This window comes from Mixophyes fleayi, chromosome 7 (genome assembly GCF_038048845.1).
Source record: "Mixophyes fleayi isolate aMixFle1 chromosome 7, aMixFle1.hap1, whole genome shotgun sequence".
In the NCBI taxonomy this organism is placed as follows: domain Eukaryota; kingdom Metazoa; phylum Chordata; class Amphibia; order Anura; family Limnodynastidae; genus Mixophyes; species Mixophyes fleayi.
This window is the reverse complement of record NC_134408.1, coordinates 95,826,490-95,848,016: the sequence shown is the minus strand read 5'-3', so window position 1 is coordinate 95,848,016 and position 21,527 is coordinate 95,826,490. Positions and strand designations below refer to the sequence as shown.

At 40.4% G+C, this 21,527-nt stretch overlaps 1 pseudogene; it reads left to right on the top strand.

Annotated features, from left to right (window-relative positions):
- Positions 1-21,242: 21,242 nt before the first annotated feature.
- The window catches only part of LOC142098522 (ras-related protein Rab-17-like), a 39,159-nt pseudogene continuing 38,874 nt past the window's right edge, over positions 21,243-21,527 (top strand).

The window sequence follows — 21,527 nt, the reverse complement described above, 5'->3', positions numbered from 1 at the left end:
GAGCAGGCGGTGGAAGGGTCTGCGAACTATACACTGCCACATTCAGGGGCGCACGCAGGATTGTCAAAAAAAAAAACCCACGAGAGAGAGCTGCCGCGCATGTGCCCGCGCATGCGCAGCAGCTCCGTTTCGGCAGCACTGTCCTATACAGCAGCCGCGGCGCTATCAAAGAAGCGTCCGCCGCGGCTGCTGTATAGGACAGTGCCGCTAGGGTGGGCACTAAGTTAGCGCAGGGGGGTGGATTTCTGGAGACTCAGAAACTTCCCCCTGCGTGCGCCACTGACATTACCTTGTATATTTTTTTTGGGGGGGAAGGTTTCCCCTGACTGTTCAAGTAGTAGTGGTTTTTCTCTTGATTTATTTTGCCCTTCTGCTCCACGGGAGGTTTCTGTCCTCCCTGAGGTCGCCTTAGGACACCTGCGTTACGGGTTGACAGGTGTACCGCCCAAGTCAAACTCCCCACCTGCCACTGCCCTCGGAGCCGGTAAATAGTATTTGTATTTCATAAATATACCTATTTCCCGCAACCATCACTGCCATTAAATAATTCATAGTCACATTTAATAAAGAGACCTCATTCTCTCCAAACTCACGCGCACATTCAATAGTCCTCAAACCACCCCATCTTAAATTAATAGTCCCCACTATTAAACTCCCCCACCATCACCCCACAAACAAAATAGCACTGATTAATTAGCCACCACCTACACACACACACTACATTTCCACAAGCCCCACACACACATTACTGTGCCCCTTCATCATTACCACGCTGTGCATCATTATGATCATACTGTTCCCCTTCATGCTGCTTTTTTCCCCCTTCACCTGGCCCCCCTTCATCACACTGTGCCATGCTGCTCCCAACTCTCCTTCATCGCACTGTGCCTTTCTCTCCCCCCCTTTTCATCCCACTGTGCCTTTCTCTCCCTCCTTTTTCATCACACTCTGCTTTTCTACATTCTACCGTTTCTTTACTTACCTTTGTATTGGCTTCTTTCATCTCTTTTCACGCCCGACATTTATTATCGAACAGAGCAGGGAGAAGGGAAGAGGGACGACAGGCGCCGCGAAAATGTCTTTTTTTTTTAGGTGCTCTGCTCCCCCCGCCAACTAAGGGGCCACCGACCCCCCAATGCTGCTGCTGCTGCTGCTGCAAATAAGACAAAATAAAATACAATTTCGGTTTTAAAAAAAAACAACAAAAAACAAAAACAAAAAAAAAAACCAGGTGGGCATTGAGGGCCCAGGCGGGCTTCCTGGCATGTCCGATGCCGGGTAATTAGTACCCAAACCCCCCACTCGGCGGCCCTTGGTAATGTTTTACATCTGTGATCCATCATACCATTAGATGCATTCATGAAAATGATTTTACAATCAGGTTAGTGACATATTATTGATTGTCATAAGGTCCAACCTATTTAGGTGAAAATATATATATATATATATATATATATATATATATATATAACTCACTTACTGTGATCCCTGAATATATATGTGATTCTGTTGAACACAAATAGATATTAGTTACTGATTTTACTGTTAAAAACTTAGTTTACAGACTTAATTGTAACTTGGAACATTGTATCTTGTACCACAGCTTTATTGTCCAAAATATCCCAATTCACTGAGGTATATGTCCAATATCACTAGAAAATATAATCTTACAGTTAAAATAAATATACAAAGATGCTGTAAAAGGTGCAAGAAGACAATTTCTGTGTATCTAATAAAAATAGTAAGCTTATGTGAGGAGCTAACCACAATGTAAGCATATAAAATCGCCCAATTAAGTGATCTAGGGTTGTTATATATATATATATATATATATATATATATATATATATATATATATATATATAGTACATGGACAAAAGTATTCAGACGTTTGAGCATTACACCAAACAGGACTGTAATGACATTGTGCCTGCCTGATTCATTAAGGAAAGTTAAGCAAAAAAATTTCTTACTCAAGTTTTCTGGACAAAAACATGTTGCAATGCCAGGGGTGCAAATCAATTTATTATTTTGCACATAAGGAAAATACTGTCTGTTTTTTTTCATGTAGCACACAAATACTTGATAGCTTATTTGTACACTGAAATTTAAAGTTCATCAAGGACATGCCCTACCCTAACTCTAAATCTTGTATCACATTTTAAATTTACCTCTCCCTCCAATGCAACATGGTTTTGCCTTACTTGCTTACCTTTCCTTAACTTTCCTTAATGAATCAGGCCCATTGTATTTAAATACATATACTTTAACATAGAGTTGGTCCCCCTTTTGCAGCAATAACAGCTTCCACTCTTCTTGAAAGGCTTTCCAGAAGATGTTGGAGTGTTTCTATGTGACAATTTGTGTCCATTCATGCTGTAGAACATTTATGAAGTCAGGCACTGATGTTGGATAAGAAGACCAGGCTCGCAATCTCCGTTCCAGTTCATCCCAAAGGTGTTCGATGGAGTTGAGGTCAGTCAAGTTGTTCCACACCAAACTCATCAAACCATGTCTTTGTAGTCCTTGCTTTTTTGCACTGGGGCACAGTCATGTTGGAATAGAAAAGGGCCATCCCCAAACTGTTGCCACAAACTTGGAAGCATAGCATTGTCCAAAATGACTTGGTATGCTGAATCATTAAAATTGCACTTCACTGAAGATAAAGGGCCTAGCCCAAACCCTGAAAAACAGCCCCATACCATAATCCCTCCACCACCAAACTTGACAGTTGGCGTAATGCAGTCAGGCAGGTAATGTTCTCCCGGCATCCCCCAAAACCCAGACTTGCCCACCTGACTGCCAAACAAAGAAGCATGATTCGTCACCCCACAGAACTTGTTTCCACTTCTCCTCAGTCCAGTGTCAGTGTGCTTTACGCCACTCCATCTGACACTTGGCATTGGTCTTGGTGATGTGAGGCTTGCATGCAGCAGCTCGGCCATGGAGAACCATTACATTAGGCTCCCACTGCACAGTTTTTGTACTTACATTAATGTCAGTGGTAGTTCCGAACTCTTCAGTTATGGAATCAGCAGAGCATTGCCAACTTTTACGCATAATGCGCCTTAGCAGTCGTTGACCCCGCTCTGCGATTTTATGTGATCTTCGGCTTCGTGGCCGAGTTGCTGTTGTTCCTAAATGCTTCCACTTCTTAATAACATCACTTACAGTTGACCGTGGAATATCCAGCAGGGATGAAATTTCTCCAACTGTCTTATTGCAAAGATAGTATTCTATCACAGTATCATGCTTGAAGTCACTGAACTCTTCAGAACGACCAATTTTGTATCACAAATGTTTGCAAATGGAGACTGCATGGCTGGGTGCTTGATTTTATACACCTGGCTTCTTGATTTTAAAATATATATATATATATATATATATATATATATACACACACACACACATACACACACACACACATTGGATATAAAAACCAGTATGTTTTTAATGTATGCTGTACATACAATCCGTTTTTTTATAGTTTCTCTTACTTACAAACACATATTCTCTGCTATCTAGTGGCACACTTACATGTAGTTTTTATTACAAAGAAGATGCCGTGACAGTCATCCCTATCAGTCAACACTTTACACATGCCCTGTAACTGGTGCAAATGATACGGCTAAAAAATATGTACTTAGGTGAAACTTAGATCTTGAATCGGCGTTGGCACGCCTTACTGTACATTGCCGTGTTCACAACTTTCAGGTCGTAGCCAGTACTAAGTGTCATTTGCATCCTGACATGAATTGCATGCAATTACGCTAATTGGCGTAGAGTCCATTTCTGAATATGTTCAGAGCTATGTCACATAAAGGGACTTGCGTCCGAAGATGAATCTAGGCCATCTACAAGGCCTTTAATGAGAAGATTTGAATGATCAGGGCGCCATACTTATCCCTACTGTATGGTACACCACTACTGCTTTAGCCCAGTGTCAATATGATCAGTTTATAATTATGCTTTGTCTTCTATCCCTCAGCCAGTGCTCTAACTAAATACATAATTTCCCCCCTGGGCCTAGTATCATCAATTATATATCACACTGTTTGTTGATCCTTTTTAAATCCATGTTTACACCGTGTTCTCATTTTTTTTCTACAATATCTTTCATAATACCATCACGCAATATGCCTCCAATAATTTAACCACGGCTGAAGTCATGCTTACAGGTCTATAATTTCCTGATTCAGGCTCCACTTCCCATATTGGCACCACATTCACTTTCTACTAATCTTGTGACATATGAGATTATGAGGGAGTCTGTCAATTTAGGAAATGGCGAGCTATCAATGGCTATACTTCCCTTAACACGTATGCATAGATGCTATCTGAGCCCGGTGCTTTATCTATCATAATTCCATGTAGAGATGTTCACTGAACCCTGTGTTTTGGTGTTGGTTTTGGATCTGGATTAAGTTCGTGTTTTGGTTTTTATTTTGGCAACACCGCCCTTGCGCGTTTTGGATTTGGATCTGTATTTTAATGGATTCCTCTTGGCCAGGAGGGCCCTCCTGGCCAAGAAGAAATAAAGACTGCAAGCAGCAAGGGGGGCTTTTTGTCCAAGAAGAACAGAAGACATTTCAAGCAGGGACTATTGGATGTACAAAAATTATTTGGGACTTTATCAAGCCAGATTATTGGATACAAAATTTTTTGGGACTTGGTTGACAGCCATTTTCGGATTAAAAGCTGCTGACAACAGATGAAAACATCTGTGGTAAGTATAAGGGCATTTATTATTTTTAATAAAAATATATGGTATAAATGAGGATGTTTACTGTCTTTATTGTGGGTTTATTATTTTTATTAAATGTATGTGGTTTTAATGAGGGAGTGGTGGTTTATTTAACATTTTCTTTTGTAGAACTACAGGCTCCAGCCAGCCGTGGGTGTCAGGGCATGTTGGCACTTGTGGTTCTCCAAGTGCCAACATGCCCTGGCTGCCATGGGTATGCTGGTGCTTATAGTTATACAAGTATCAGCATGCCCACACTATTTATGGCACCCTGGCTGGCTGGGACTTGAAGTTCCACAAAATAAAATGGCGTCTGTTTATTTTTTGTAACTTTAATTGCCGTTATTACCCTACACCCACCGTCCAGGGGTGTAGGAAGAGACCTAGTGCTTTCAGCACTGCACTGATTGTCCCTAGAGGAGGGACCTGCTTGTTTTTTTCAGCAGAGTCCACTCCCTAGGGATTACAGCCCAGCGCTGAACAGCCTGGCGTCTGATGTCATTATGGCAGGGGGAACCCTGCTGCATGTCTCCCTGCTATAGTGCCACCCACCCAGGCTGGTTTGCCTAGTGCTGGTTCAGTGACAATCGGGGATTTTCACGGGATCAGCAGTAGTCTGGCAGCACTAGGGTTAATAGCATACTTGCCTACATTTGGCAAGTCGTATCCGGGAGAGGGGTGTTTCTAGAAGGAGGGGGCGGGGCTTGGCCAATTGCAGCATTTTAGGCCCGCCCCTTGCGACAAATATGTTGCGGGGGCGGGACCAAAATGGCTCGAATCGCGTCATTTTAGACCCACAATTGCGGGATGCGTGAGATATGCCAGCTCTCCCGGGAGTCCGTGAGACCAACCCGAATTTCGGGAGTCTCCCCGACATTCCGGGAGAGTTGGCAAGTATGGTTAATAGTGAATAGAGGGGGGACTCCACACTTTTGTTTTTTTTTCCTTTTATTTATTTCTCTCAGTTTTGACAGCTCCGGCTGTATGACAGGCAGTGTAACAGTGATGTGTTTACAAAACACGCTGCTAGCAAGCAGCGTGTTCTATCTGGCGTAGTTTAAAGCAAAGAGAGTTTGCTAAATCGCAGCTTCATACATTTGAGACTTGTTTGGCCAGAGGAGCAAACAGTTGAGAATTTGATTCTACATATTATTTACAGATATTGGGGACGGCTATGGGGACCAGGTTTGCCCCGAGCTATGCGAATCTCTACATGGGAAGATTTGAGGAGGAGTATGTGTGGGATTCGACATTCGGGGCGAACCTGGTCCTCTATGGCCGTTATATAGATGACCTTTTCTTTATTTGGGACGGGGATTCACAATCTATATCTAGTTTTGTTACGCATTTGAATTCTAAAGTATGGATTAAAGTTCACTAGTAATCACCACTGTTCCACTATTAATTATCTTGATATTACTCTAAAAATCCATCAAGGGAAAGTGGTCACTGAGAATTACTCGAAAGAGGTGGACTCATGTAGTTTTCTACATTTTAATAGTAGTCACTACAGACCTTGGAAGGTAAACATTCCAAAGGGTCAGTTCCTCCGTATGAGGAAGAACTGTTCAAGAGAAGAGGACTTTGTAATACACTCGGCTAAACTCTACGATTCTTTTGTCGAATTAGGTTACCCCTGTCAGGTTCTGAATAAGGCATATGAGGAGGTCGCAAGGCTCGATAGATCTAGTCTTTTAAAACAACCTCCTAAGTGGCAAGGTGAGGATAAATCCTTGGTCTTTGTGACCAAATTTAATAGCCATGCGAAGGACATCAAACAAATCGTGAAAAGAAATGCCTCTATATTGGAGCTTGATGAGCATATAGGTCATCTTATTAAGAAAGATAGTATAACAGTGTTTAAAAGATCTAAGAATCTCAAGGAAAAATTAGCCCCTAGCCATTTTTTTTCCCTGTAGCCAAAATTCCAAATTCTGATAGATGGCTCAGTAGAGATAAGGGATTCTATAGATGTGGAAAATTAAGGTGCATTTCATGTAAATACGCTGAACATAGAGCTAAGGTCTTTACATCCTTTTCATCAGGTGATATGTATCCTATTGAAAAGGTTTTAGACTGTCAATCAACATACGTGATTTACATGATCAGTTGTAAGTGTGGCATGCAATATGTTGGCCGTACGATAAGATCTTTAGCAGTGCGGTTTTCAGAACATCGTCGGAACATAATAAAAAATGTACAAACCCATACTCTGTCAGCACATGTAAATCGATGCCAGGGAAATAATCTGGGAAGTTTGACCATTAGAGCTATCGAACAGATTGATATTACCAATAGGGGAGGTGACAGATTTAATATACTCTGTAGAAGAGAAGCCTATTGGATTTTCAGACTCAAAACGTTGTCACCATGTGGTCTGAATGACTGTATTGAACTTAACAATCTTTAAGAGGTTTAGGTTTCCTTATGTTAGGTATCCTTGTTATCCATTTAGGATGTACTTACTATGTGATATGTTTTGTTATGCCCCACCGCACAGATAGGTTGAAGTATTTTAAGAGGGCAAAAAAGTTTTTTCAGTCATTCCGATCTATAAGTTATTGTTCTATATGTTTGGTCTATTCCAACATATCTAATGGTTATGTATGTATGTACGTATATGTGCATCCAGTATATATGTATGTTAAATATACGCATTTATATTTACAATTCTGAGTCTCTATATGTATTAACGGTGCACCGACATAACAAAATATGATACAATAATAAAATAGGACAACAAAATATGATACAATATAATGTAACATTTATTGTTGGTACAAGGGTATTAGTCAGGTTGGCACCATTCCATTTATTTGACATTAATTTATATATATATTTTTTGGCACCAATGTAGTAAGTGGTAGGTGACCTTAGCTATTTGTATATGTTGTAGTCGCTTTACATGTTTTTCTAACTCTTGGGATAGTCTAATGTCTCTATCAGGATGAATACAATTCCATATGTAAGTTTAGGTTCAGTGGAACCAGACCTTAGATATTGATCTGGCGATTGGATGGGCTAAGATTTCATGTTGGGTGATTCCATTTTGTGTGTACATTCATGTTGGTATTTTTGTCTAGTTTATTTATACAATTTTTATATATTTTTCCTTTTATTTCATTGTACCCACCCTATTGTGGGTTGGTACATATTTTGAGTAGGGAAACTGAGTCATTTAGGTACATTTATTTAATTTATATATGGATTCACATTTACAATTTAGTGGATATCTATATACAGGAATTTCTATTCCTGCTGGTTATGTTATTTATATTATGAACAGAGATCTTTTTAAATTTTTATTTATGTCCAATTGTTTCAAGTACTGAGGTTCTCATGCACCTTTGAATCAATATATTTTGGCTTTATTAAATAAATCTGCAAGCTCTGATGACGCTGTGCAAATCAGCTGCCAATTGGAGAATCAACGGACTGGAGGGTTTAAATGCTGAGACTTGAGAACCATAGGAACATGCTTCTGATGAAACGGCATCTGCCGAGAAACGCGTTAAGCAGTTCACTATTGATATTTTTATACTTTGGACAATATATGCTTTTCAATTTTTGGCACATACCAACCCCGGGGTTTTTTGTTCAGCAGCGCTTGGAGGATGATAGAATAAGATCGGCTCACGAGTGGAGTTACTCGTGATCACTTTGCCTAACAACATCAGCTATATGTTAATCGTGAAGATCTGCAAATGACCACGCCGAACATCTAGCACAAGGCACTCCCTCTTACAGAGAAGTAACGCTGCAAGTGCTTCGAGGAAGACACACCAGATCTGCTTGTAAGTAGAGACATCGTGCTACATTATTAAGGAAAGGCAGCTGTATACCTATTAAGAAGGCTTACAACAGACCACGCTGAATTTTCAGCATAAGGCATTCCCGCTAAATAGAGATAACGCTTTAAGTGATAGTGATCACTATATCTTGTCTCTATGAGACGCTACACTGTCACTTCCTAAGTGGATGACAGAAGGGAGTAGCGCTTCGCAGCAGGTGTGTTGTATATACACACGGGTTCCTCCAATATAGCTCTAAAGGCATACATATTGGTGTGAGTTTTTCAATATGAACAGTGGATCATGCTGAACAAAACATAATAACAAAGGAACTCCTTGTTCATAGCGAATTGTTACCATCTTGTAGCTATACAACCCTGTTTGGAGTTCATGATATCATCTAATTGGCCTTATTGGAGCTGAGTGAACACTAAAGGACTTTATCCACACTAGGAGGTGCTTGCTCTTATGAACATTTATGCTGCAACTCATATAGCACTTTCTCTATATAATAAAATAAGAATAGAGAGTGCATTTTCATCTGCCAAGAATTTTTTCTATCAGCGCTTCTATCTCTATTGATATTTTATACAGCTGCATTTGCATATGATCCCACATTGATGCTATATATTTTAATGTGTTTCTTGGGGTTGTTTATGGCCATAAACCATTGTGTATTTATTGTGCATTTTTATTTTTATTAAATACTTTGTGTGGTTCACCTAGCGCTTTTTTCTATTTTTTTGTTTGTATTTCTACATATGGGTCTGGAGCCCATTATTAAGCTGCTGGTGCCCATTCTCTAGGTTGTATTAGCGCCCAGTTGTGTATATATATATATATATATATATATAAGTTGAGAATTTGATCTTTATCGATTTTAGAAATAGCGATTTTGGCAGAAGCACAACTCTGGTGATTTTACATGAAATCTCAGCTTCATACATCTACAAGTTTCAACTCTCCCAAGAAAATTGCTGGATTTGCAAAATCGGACCTTGATACATTTACCCCCAGGTATTAGTCTCCTTCTTGACAGGCCATAAGGGATTATTGCACTTGGAATTTCCCTTTATGACCACCCCTAAATCAGTCACAATCTATCACTGGTTCCATAGCTTCAGGGGGGAAACGATATTGGCATTTAGGTGGTGGATCTGGTCCTTGTATGTCCACCTGAACATCAATCATCTTTCCACAATCATTCTTCCCTGGAGCCCATAGCTCTGGGAATTTGTATACAATAGGTTCAAGGTCTGTGTTATGCGAGACCTCTGGCCATTTGTGTACAACCATGTTCACTATTCCACCAATTTCATGTATGGGTGGTCCTAAGTGATGTTTCTTTATCACACAGACCTTTGAGTTTCGTGGGCCCTTCTATACCAAACAGTTTTCTAGATCTAAGATCCAGCCATTCTGTGAATAATACCACATAGGAATTTTTAAGGTGAAATAATTCTTGATTTCCAAAGTGACTTCCTCAATTCTTTGGGCTCTTACCCCCTCCCTTGTTGGTGATCAAATCCAGTCACCACACACTGAGGGCTGTCTTGTAGTAAGTCATGTTCTACATTAGTTAGTTATTTAAATTTCTGCCCCAGTATCAAGCATAATTTTCAGTAATTATTTTTTTATTCTGCCCATTATGTGGGGTCTCCCTAAGGAATCCAATATGATATTGCATATTGGTGCCAGATCCTTAGGGGTCCCTAACCTTCAATCAAGTTGCACCAGATTTCCAGTAGGGACATCTGCTGTGCAAACTGCTACTTGTGCTTTCTATACATCACAATTGTTTACCTGTTCTAAAGAGTTCTGTGTCTAAAGAGTGTGTCTGTGGAGTCACTGAGTTATGTGACTGTACATGAGACTGTCCTATTTGGCCAGTATGTGTATTTACAAGCGAGACACATTTTTGCATCTGATTCAGGTGCTGCAGTTTTGACTGGGTATGTGTTTGCTCATCTAACTCTCTAACGTGTGGCTTGTTTTTAAAGCCATTGTTATTGCCCAAGGGTTCAGAGTCCCTTATATACTCTATACGAACACCTTGTGGACAGTTACGTCTTACATGGCCAAACTTTAGACATGCATAACATTGCACATTCACCCATTTCTCCTGTGGAGGAGCTGAAGGGGGAAAATGTGTCTGTCTGTGCACATTGCCATATGTCGTGTAACGGTTATCTTGTGATCTGCCATTTACCACAACATATTCCCTGATCTTCAGCGACTTCCTATTTTTCATCAAATCTTATCTATACTCTTCTATAACCATTGCTGCGTCTGCAAGCATTGGTTCTTTAGCCGCACTTAAGCGAATTGCTGTGCCAACGTAAGGGAACTTTTCCACAAACATGCGTATCATGCCTTGTGGAACTTTTGTACCTTGATCTTTGGTTACTTTTCTATACATTGCTTCAAACCTACCACATAGAAACAATGGCTCATCGTGAATGGTTGGTTTAAAGTTAGATAGGATCTCTGGGGTAACTTCCTAATGACCAGTTGCCAATTTTTGGAGGAGAGAAAGTATCTCTTCCTCATTGTGAAATTGACCATTTTTGTGAGCAGTTTTTCCAGTTGCTGCATACCTCTGATTGAGGTGAGTGGTTAACCACAATTTAAACAAGTCCATGCGATGTCCCGGTGGTGACACTAAATTTGCCATAATGCCCCTCAAAAATATCGCAGGAGGTAAAAGGGTCTATAATGGGATCATATATTGGAATTTCCTTATGGATTTTCAACAGAAATTGAGTCTTCTCAATGCCATTACTGTGCCATTACTGTGACTTGTTTGTGGTGTAGGAGCGGTATGTACAGTTTCCCAACCGCTGCCTAGCCCAAAAACTTGATCATCCAAAAATTGTGCACTTCCATTAGATCCATTCCCCATGGGTGTTGGGGAATAAGTTAATGTGCACGCTACAGGGTCAGCCAGTGAGGCTATTGGATTTCTCTGATCTATCACAGGAGTAAGTATGGGCATATTATGTCCTGTACTCCCTGTTTCACTGCTTCTCTTATCTGTTATACATACGTGCTTTATAGGCATGGATGTATTATGTGTTGTGGAGAAGGGTGATAACTCATTGATTATTTTTGCATATTGGTTATCATATGTGCTCTATTGATTAAATTACTTTGTAATTCAGCAATTAGAACTTCATTAGATGCTACCTTATCCCTGAATACATTGATCTCTGTATACAGTTCTGCCAATTCCTTATCAACATCTGTGTAATATTTTTCTCTCTCTAATAATTGGGAATTGAGCATACAAATCTGCCTTTCACTATCTATATTGGCAATATCTTTGTCTTAAAATTGTGCTTCAAGTATGGAAACACTTTTAACCTTTTCAATGCAGCACTGACAATGACAATTTGCATCAGTGCCCTTTTTGTTTTTAAGTAACATCTCAGCGTGTTCAGATGTCCAAAAACTATCTTCATAAGCATGTACCAATTTAGCTAACATTTGGAGACGTTTAGTTTTTTTGTTGAACACGGTTCTCCTGCTAATACACAGCGTACCATGTGTATAAGCCTGTTCTAAAAGTGTTTCCCATAAATTTTCAGTAGATTTGTAATTATTAGGTATCACTGGGTTAAACATACTATTTTCTGGCAACTTTTCAATGGTAATAAAATTCATACTCGCCTGTCCAGATACAGAAGTCATTTTTTGTTCTGTGTTCAGTGTTACTTCTCACTGTAGTAATACCGGTCCCCTTAAGCCTCTGAGACTTAAAAAATGCAGCGCACAGAAAGATCCTCTGCAGTTCAGGAACGTCTTTCTCCTCTCAGCAGGTCTTTTTCAAAGGACTGTTGCAACCTTGAAATGTGAATCAACGTTTCTCCCAACCGCTCACAGTGCGAAAAACCGTTCCTTCTTAAAAAAAGAAACAAAACAACGAGTATCCAAGAAACTTTTAAACTAGATTCTCTGTAATTAATTGTATTTCTTCTAGGTCTCAAGTATAACAATGTTATCTGTCCAAACCTCTTTCCAGAAAAAGCGTACGCTAATAACACATAAGTATCACCTCCTTTGTGTACCTGTGATATTCGTCCCCGCCTCTCTACCGAATTAGGATTACAACATAACAATTTTCACTACTATATGCTAATATAAATATCACAATTAAAACAGTTGGGCCAAGGCTCACCAATATAAAAAGACCTGTGGTTGCGCCTAACATACACATGCTATCCTCTTATTCTGTTCTCAGATACACTCGTTTTAAAACTCGCACTTTAGGCACTTTTCCTTGCACAGTGTTGTTTTACTCAGTCTTTTGACCACACTAAATAACACAAGCTTTACAGAATTATTTATCCAATAACCACTGTATCTCAGCAGTACTTCACAGTATATATTCGTTATAAATAACCAATACTCACAACATATGTATGTATTTATTTTAAATCAATGTATTTTACTGTTAACACAGAAAAGCTTGTATTCACAGTTCACACATATATCATAACGTTGTTCAACATTACATAGTATATCAATATAAAATTAACCCTCTGTTCACCACCTTTTTTCCTTACGCTATCCTTGCTTTACATATGTATCCTTGATTAGAATCAGTATTTATAATATTGATTTAACTATCACAGATATCAGGCAATAGCTACACAGTTATATGTGTATAAACAGTTAAATCCACATTACAAACACACATATAGCTTTATAGATATATATATATATATATATATATTATCAATGATACTTATCAAGTCCTTGTATCCTGGACAGAGCCGGATTTAGACCTCATGGGGCCCTAGGCAAGACACTGGTTTGGGGCCCCCTCCTTGAAAAAATCCATAGCGCTATAGTTTTTAGCATAACATATACCCCTATTCAGGAGCTGGCTGGCAGACTTTAGCCCGGGGGGCAAGCATATAGCACTGGCCCATAAGTAGCGGCCCATTTTTAAAGGGTGGTCTAACCGCCGGCCCTGGGAGGGCCCTCTGGGGACCGCTGGGTCCTAGGCAATTACCTAGGTTTCCTAGTGGTAAATCCGGCCCTGATCCTGGATCAAATTCTTTATCTGCAGTATAGGGAACGTTCCTGTTGTATAGAATCCTATCCTGTAGTTTAGTGTAGGTTTTCTGTAGTATAACGTATTTTCTGTAGTGTAGTGTATCCCTATATAATATATATTTTCTGTAGTGTAGTGTGTCTCCGGTGTAGTGTAGGGTAGTATAATGTGTATATTTTCTGTAGTGTATCCCTATATAATGTGTATATTGTCTGTCGTGTAGTGTGTCCCAAGTGTAGTGTAGTATAATGTTCGTTGTCCAGGGGCAGGCAGAAAGAGAGCGAGGGGGAGTCCCGGAGCTGGCTTTTATAGTCCAGACCCGGAAACTCCCGGCCTCCACAGCGGCAATGTGTGTGTGGTGATTCCCCACACACATGTGGAGATTGTGTGTGGGCCAGGGGTGATGTCATGACCCCTGGTGTCTTCCCCCACTGTGTGCGTGCCGACTTGAGTCAGCACACACAGTGGGGTTCTCTGTTGTGACTGCGCATTTTTGTTTGTGGTACGTGGTATTTTTTGGGGCGGGGGTTTATGTTTCAGCAGTATTGCATGTTGATATAGGGAGATTGAATTATTTTAACTATTTAAATTGAATTATTTTAACTATCTAAATTATCAGATAAAGAGACGTGACTCAGTGAAAATATCCTTTTGGGTCACCTAGTTGGTATGGATAGATATATGGGGTGGAATCCTAGGGGAAAGAACCCTGGGGTGAAAATTGTAAAATCTAAGCACTCTGAGGGCCGTTCCGAGGTTACTTGAAGTTCTTCCTCCCCTATATTGAAATCCCCTATAACCTCATCAAAAGCCAACATATGCACAGTTATAGCTAACTCTAAATCCCTGATTTCCCCTACATCCGCAGAAGTGGTGAAAGAATTATCACTGATATTGATGCCACTTATTGATTAGAAATTAAATGGTATACATGCTATGGTTACTATGGTTGTGGAACAAATTGAAGCAAATGCCAAACGTTTGGATTCTGTGGAGACTAGAGTTAGTGATATTGAAGACTTTAATGAGGCCTTACAGGTGGAAACCTCCTCTCAAAAGTAAAACAATTGAGATGCTTATATAAAAAATAGATGATCTTGAAAATCGTTCTAGCCGTAGTAACCTTCGCTTTATTTATATCCCTGAAATGGTGAAAGGAACTGATTTGTTAAGGTTCTAGGAAATTGAATTAATTGAAGCTTTAGGTGCGTTATCTGAAGTTAAGAGTGTTACAATAGAAAGGGCCCATGGATTGGGTCCAGAACGTGGAAATATAGATAGTCACCCTAGACCAGTTATTGCCAAGTTTATTAACTTCAGAGAGGGAAATGATCCTATGTTCCTTCCACAAGAACGGTGAGGGGGTCAAGGATTTTGATATTTCAGAATTTTTCTACTATTATTTCACAAAAGCGAAGGGAATTTGCTCCAATATGTATAATTATTTTGAGAATCGAGTGCAATTTGCTTTGTTATATCATATAAGATCATTTAAATGAATAGGATGTCCAATGACAATATTTTGTCTGGAATGTTTTACTCTTTGTTATTTGTGGTGGAAATAATACAGTATTATTTTGGGAGACCTCTAAGGTTGTACTAAAGGGCCACATCATTGCATACATGGCAAAGCAGAAAAGAGAATATCAAAGTAAATATGATCTTTTGAATGTAAAAACTGCATTTGATGCTTATATAAGGTCTCCGTCATCTTCCGCCTTTAAGTTTTATATGAAGGAACGGCAACTTTTGGAAGACTTTTTGGCATTTAATAAAAAGTCCAGATTGGATTACTCTAGGAATAGATACTATAGGTGGGGCAATAAAGCAGGTAGAGTGTTAGCAAATTTGACTGAAGTAAAAAAAAAAAAAAAACAATATGTGGAGGCAATTAAAGACCCGATTTCGGGGCATAGATATATATCATCTGCAGAAATAGTCCAGCAATTTAAAATATACTATGAAAAATTATATACGGCTGCTATAGAAGATTTCTCTCTTCATCACTCCCTTTTAAAGTCTGCTAAAATGCCTAAACTAACTGAACTACAGCGTAATGTTCTAAACTAGGAGATAACTGAACGAGAAATCGATTCAATTGTCAAGACTTTGCCTTCTAATAAATCACCAGGTTCTGATGGTCTCGGCGGGGAGTATTACAAAATCGTGCATCTTAATATATTACTGTTTCTTTCTAGTATGTATTGCAGATTGCATGCTGAGCAACCTCCCTTACATCGTTTTAATGAAGCACATACAATATTCATTCCTAAGCCAAAAAAGATCTAGAAAAGGTATCACCTTATCGTCCAATTACTTTGTTAAATCAGAATTTTAAATTTTTTGTTAAAATAATGGTGAATAGGCTACAAAGTATTCCTCCTGGTTTGATTACATCCCATCATTTGGGTTTTACTCAAGGTCAGCATTCAGTACGAGGGGTACGTATGGCCATAACAGCTGTTGTTAATTCAACACATGTAACTAATGCAATTGCCGATGTTTTGTTAAGTATAGACGCAGAAAAAGCATTTGATAAAATCTCATGGAAGCATCTTCAACTTATATTTGAGTATCAGCAATTTGGAGAGGAATTTGTTTGGTTTGTTAAATATATATATAACAATCCAATTACATATTTTTCTGTAAATAATATTAATAGTGAACCAATAACTAGGAATTGTGGTATGCGGCAAGGATGTCCATTATCACCCCTGCTTTTTAATTTGGCTTTGGACCCTCTTTTAAAAATTTTGGCAGAGATGTCAGAGTTTCATGGTATTTGTTTGGGGGTGGAAGAAGTAAAGGTAGAAGCCTTCGCTGATGATTTATTGTAGTTTATTTCCGACCCACATTCTTCAATACCACCAATATTGGATAAACTTGCAGAATTTGGGAGAGTATCTGGATTCACGGTTAATAATGAAAAATCAGTGGGAATGGTCTTGGGGCCGATTACCAAACCGATATGGGGTAGAGTCTTTGAGTTTATGTGGGTATCTCATTCGATGACATATCTGGGGATTAAACTACCCAAGAATATATATATAATCTTTATTCTTTGAATATTTGTCCCATTAATAAAGAGGTTGTTGCTCAACTTAGGAGATGGAGTGATCTTTCCTTGTCGTATTTAGGTCGAGCAAATTAAATAAAAATTACTCTTTTTCCAAAGATATTGTATCCATTGCAACTTTTGCTGGTTCTGGTAACTGCCGCAGATGAAAATTCGATAGATGGGGAATTCCGTTGATTCATTTGGCAAACTAAGAGATTTAGAATTTTCTTAATTAAGTTGCAACAGCCTATATCGAGAGGGGGAAGCAACTTCCCCAATTTAAAGATACACAATCAAGCTGCGATTCTTATGTATGTTTGTAAATGGCTTAATGCCCGAAACGTTTATGTCAATTTGGAAATTGATAATTCCTTTTTATCTACGTGCAGTTTGATCTCTTTTTACATTTATCTAGACAAGATCTATTGGAAGAATGTATAGATAATACCTTATTATTTACTACATGGTAAGTGTGGCATACAACTAGAATAAAATATGAGCTTCATTGTACTCATTCGCTCTATTTACCATTCTATAAAAACCTTGATCTTCAAGAGGGGAAAGCTATATATGCATTCAATAAATGGCAGATCACGGGAATCTCTAATATAAGATCATTAGTAGATCAGCAAGATAGGAAAATACTCACAGTGGCTCAGATTATTGTGAAATTTGATTTGCCCTATTCTCGTGTCTTTGCAGTACATCAGGCTCAACATTATGCTTCCTTGGTTATTAAACATTTTTCATCCACAATTGGAATAATGAATTAGACATGGTAATGGCTACGCCAATATTAGGTCGGGGAGCTACTTCTGTTCATTACAAACTTTTACAAACATGTTTGCTATACGAAAATTTGTTCGGGACTGTCTTATTGGGTGGACTTCTTTCCCCAAGTGACCTTGCATATGATCTTTAAAACAATTGTATTCTCTATTAATACCCAATCTGCAAGTACATATAGGGAAATGTTTTATAAGATAGTTCATAGGGGCTATCTGTCCCCACATTGAGGTTTTATAATAGGTTTATTTGAATCGGACCGCTGTCCGAAATGTCATAGCTTAAAGGCTACTTTTTTTCATTGTATGTGAAAATGTCCGTATATTATAAGGTTTTGGAGACAGGTCTATCATTATGCATCAGCACATCTTTTAAATTATGTACCTTTATCCCCGGAGTGGGCTGTTGTCACTCACCGGACCGTGAGTGCCTCTTCCCGGACATTTAGGAACCGTGGTCGTCCTCCATCCTGAGGGTCTGCGCATGCGCAGCCCTTTCCTATACTTCAGTGTATGTCCCTTTAACTCAATTGGCAGATCAGGCAACACTCCCTATATTAAGCACCTGTGGTCAACACCACGTGGCCTGATCTTGGAGTCTCATTCCCCATGAGTCTCTGAAGGTGTTCCTGTGTTTCCTCGTGTATTCAGCGCTGCTGATTCCTGTGGTTTCCAAACCACTTCTACCTCTGTGGTTTCCTAACCACTTCTCCTACTGTGGTTCCCATACCACTTCTACCATCAACTGTATCATCGTGACTGTTTGCTGATTCCTATCCGCTGCCTCCGTGCACTACAGTCTCCCATACCACTTCTACCATCAACTGTATCATCGTGACTGTCTGCTGATTCCTATCCGCTGCCTCCGTGCACTACAGTCTCCTATACCACTTCAACGCTATTATATTCCATAGTGACTGTTTGCTGATTCCTATCCGCTGCCTCCGTGCACTACAGTCTCCTATACCACTTCAACGCTATTATATTCCATAGTGACTGTTTGCTGATTCCTATCCGCTGCCTCCGTGCACTACAGCCTTCTCTCCTTATCCACTCACCTGTTCATCATCAAGTCTGTGAGCTGATTCCTAGCTGCTGCCTCCGTGCGCTACAGCCTCCAGCTGGCAACTCGCCTGTGTTCATCATCAAGTCTGTGAGCTGATTCCTAGCTGCTGCCTCCGTGCACTACAGCCTCCAGCTGGCAACTCGCCTGTGTTCATCATCAAGTCTGTGAGCTGATTCCTAGCTGCTGCCTCCGTGCACTACAGCCTCCAGCTGGCAACTCGCCTGTGTTTATCATCGTGACTGTGAGCTGATTCCTATCCGCTGCCTCCGTGCACTACAGCCTCCAGCTGGCAACTCGCCTGTGTTCATCATCGTGACTGCTAGCTGATTTCTATCCGCTGCTCCTGTGCACCTCAGCGTCATCTCATCTCTCCCGTGGGTTCGCAGAGTCCTGCTGCCGCTGCCAGTCCTATCGTCCATCTACTGCTGATCCGCTCTCCACGCCTTCCTGGTTCCCCTGGTCGCTACCCTCCTGTCAGCATTGGATTCGTGTCCCTGTTGGTCTACTTACCTGTGCGCTGCACCTACTAGACTCCTGCTTCTTACATCCAGGGACTTCTTATCCTGTCGGCCTCCTGCCGCCCAGGTATCACTGCACTCCTGTCTGACTGCCTTCTGAACCACGGTATGCATACTTCTCATTGACTGTGCTGGTGTATTGCATATCTTGCTGGACTGTGTTGGTTCTCCTCTGGAGTTTGCAATCCGCTGAGTCTTTTGCCATCATTGACTGTGTTACCTTGTGCTGGATTACTTCAGAGACTTTCTACATTTGCAGACCTGTTCAGTCATTTATATATATATTGTGCATATTACTGTGGATCGTGTTTAATGTGCCCGTGTACATCCTGTGTTGCAGTCTCTCCCCGTACACCTCCTCACATATATTTTCAGTGGTACAACTTGCTGAAGGCAGACCACTGATTCCTGTTCCAGTATCACCTGTTCCATTCCTCTCACATAGCAGTGGTACAACTTGCTACCGCAGACCACTGACTTCCCGGATACCTCCACTTGGATTCCATTCCTTCACTCAGACAGCGGTACCACTTGCTATCCGCAGACCGCTGACTCTCATCACCTCCTCGTTTCTGTTGGACATTCCTCCTCACTACAGCAGTGGTATAACTTGCTAACGCAGACCACTGACTACCTCCACTTGCCCTTGTCCATACAGTTCCTCGTGTATTATCACCTCCATATTACCAGTGCTGCTAGTCATAGACTTTCCTGAGCATCTCATCATCTACTATTGCCTGTTCCGTGATCACCCTGCTACCAGAGTACACTATTACCATCTATATTGCTCTGGTAAGCTTACCACCTGGTGATCCCTGGGTAAAGACTCCTAGTGCCCGTGACAGCTGTATTGTGAATTGTGATGGTCTCTTCTCAGATAACGCGGGGAAGTAGGAAATTACTCTTGATTGTTTCGGCTGTTGCTCGGAGTGTCCTTGTGTAAGGAGAATATAGTAAACTCCTTTTTTGAAATATGGGTTTTATAGATTTACTACCTAATACACAGCACAGCACAGTGGCCTAGTGGTTAGCACCTCTGCTTCACAGCACTGGATTCATGAGTTTAATTCTCGACCATGGCCTTATCTGTGTGGAATTTGTATGTTCTCCTTGTGTTTGCGTGGGTTTCCTCCGGGTGCTCCGGTTTCCTCCCACACTCCAAAAACATACTGGTAGGTTAATTGGCTGCTATCAAAAATTGACCCTAGTCTCTGTCTGTTTCCCTCTCTGTATGTGTGTGAGCGTGTGTCTATATTAGGGAATTTAGGCTCCAATGTGGCAGGGACTGATGTGAATGAGTTCTCTGTACAGTGCTGCGTAATTAGTGGCGCTATATAAATAAATAAATGATGATGATGATGATAATACACTTAAGTTACAAATTTTCTCATGTTTCAAATTTACAAGCTGGTATGAGGAATGGATTGGTTTAAATAATCTGCCTATTCAATTGTCAAATGAAGCAGACCTTAAGTAAAATGTTAGATAAATTGACCGCACCTGGAAGCTGTACGTAGTATTTAATATTTAAAAATGAGTAAATATGTTGTTTGGAATATGTAAGGAAATTAAATTATTTTCTCATTTTAGAATTATGTTAAGAAGCCTATGTAAGTTATAACCATGTTGTGTGACATAAAAGGAAAGTACAGCCTACATTGGCTACCCCTAACTGCTGCTCAGGCCTAGTGCCTGGTGTGCCATGCGTGCCTTGTGCCTGGAGAAAGATGGTTGCTAGGCAAAGAAGGAGGTACAGAGTGCGGGTGCGGGCTGGTGAGAGGTGATGCCCAGAGGGGGCCTTGGTCTTCACTGGACAGAGTAGCTCTTAGCCCTGCTCTCTGTCTACGCTGCCGGCCAGTCTTCTCTGCGCTGCTCCAGTCCCTCGACATCCTCTCTGTAGTCTCGCCGCCACCGACTAAACTGCTGTTTGCCGGCGTGGGGGTCTTAAATAGACGCCGCCACGCTGACGCCCGATGACATCATCGCAACACTGCATCATGACATCCCCACCATCGTGAGCCCGGGTTGGGTCGCGGCGGCACCAAAGTTTAAATGGACGATCGGTGAGCGCCGATTGGCTCCCCAATCCAGCGACGGCACTCACATTTGCATAGCTTAACTTTATAGTGTCAGTGTCATTTCATATTTACTGATCATATCAGTATGCTCTGTACTGTTCTGAAATGCTTAGCTTGTGCCCATGCTGTATCACATTTTAGGAATGGAACAGACTATAAGCTCAGGCCCTGAGGAACAAGCAGGTTATGTCTTCAAGCTGGTGTTACTGGGGAGCAGCGATGTGGAAAATCCAGTCTGTTTCTTAGATATGTAAAGAATGAATTTCGTGAGACTGCAGCCACTACAGGATGTAACTTACTCTACTATGTTCCACAACTCCGTCTTGAAAGTTATTATCCAGTACAACTGGTTTATGTGGCAGGACAGTATATACCACATAGTAAATGTAAGCAGTGAGATAATAAAGCATTATAGTTTACTCAATGCC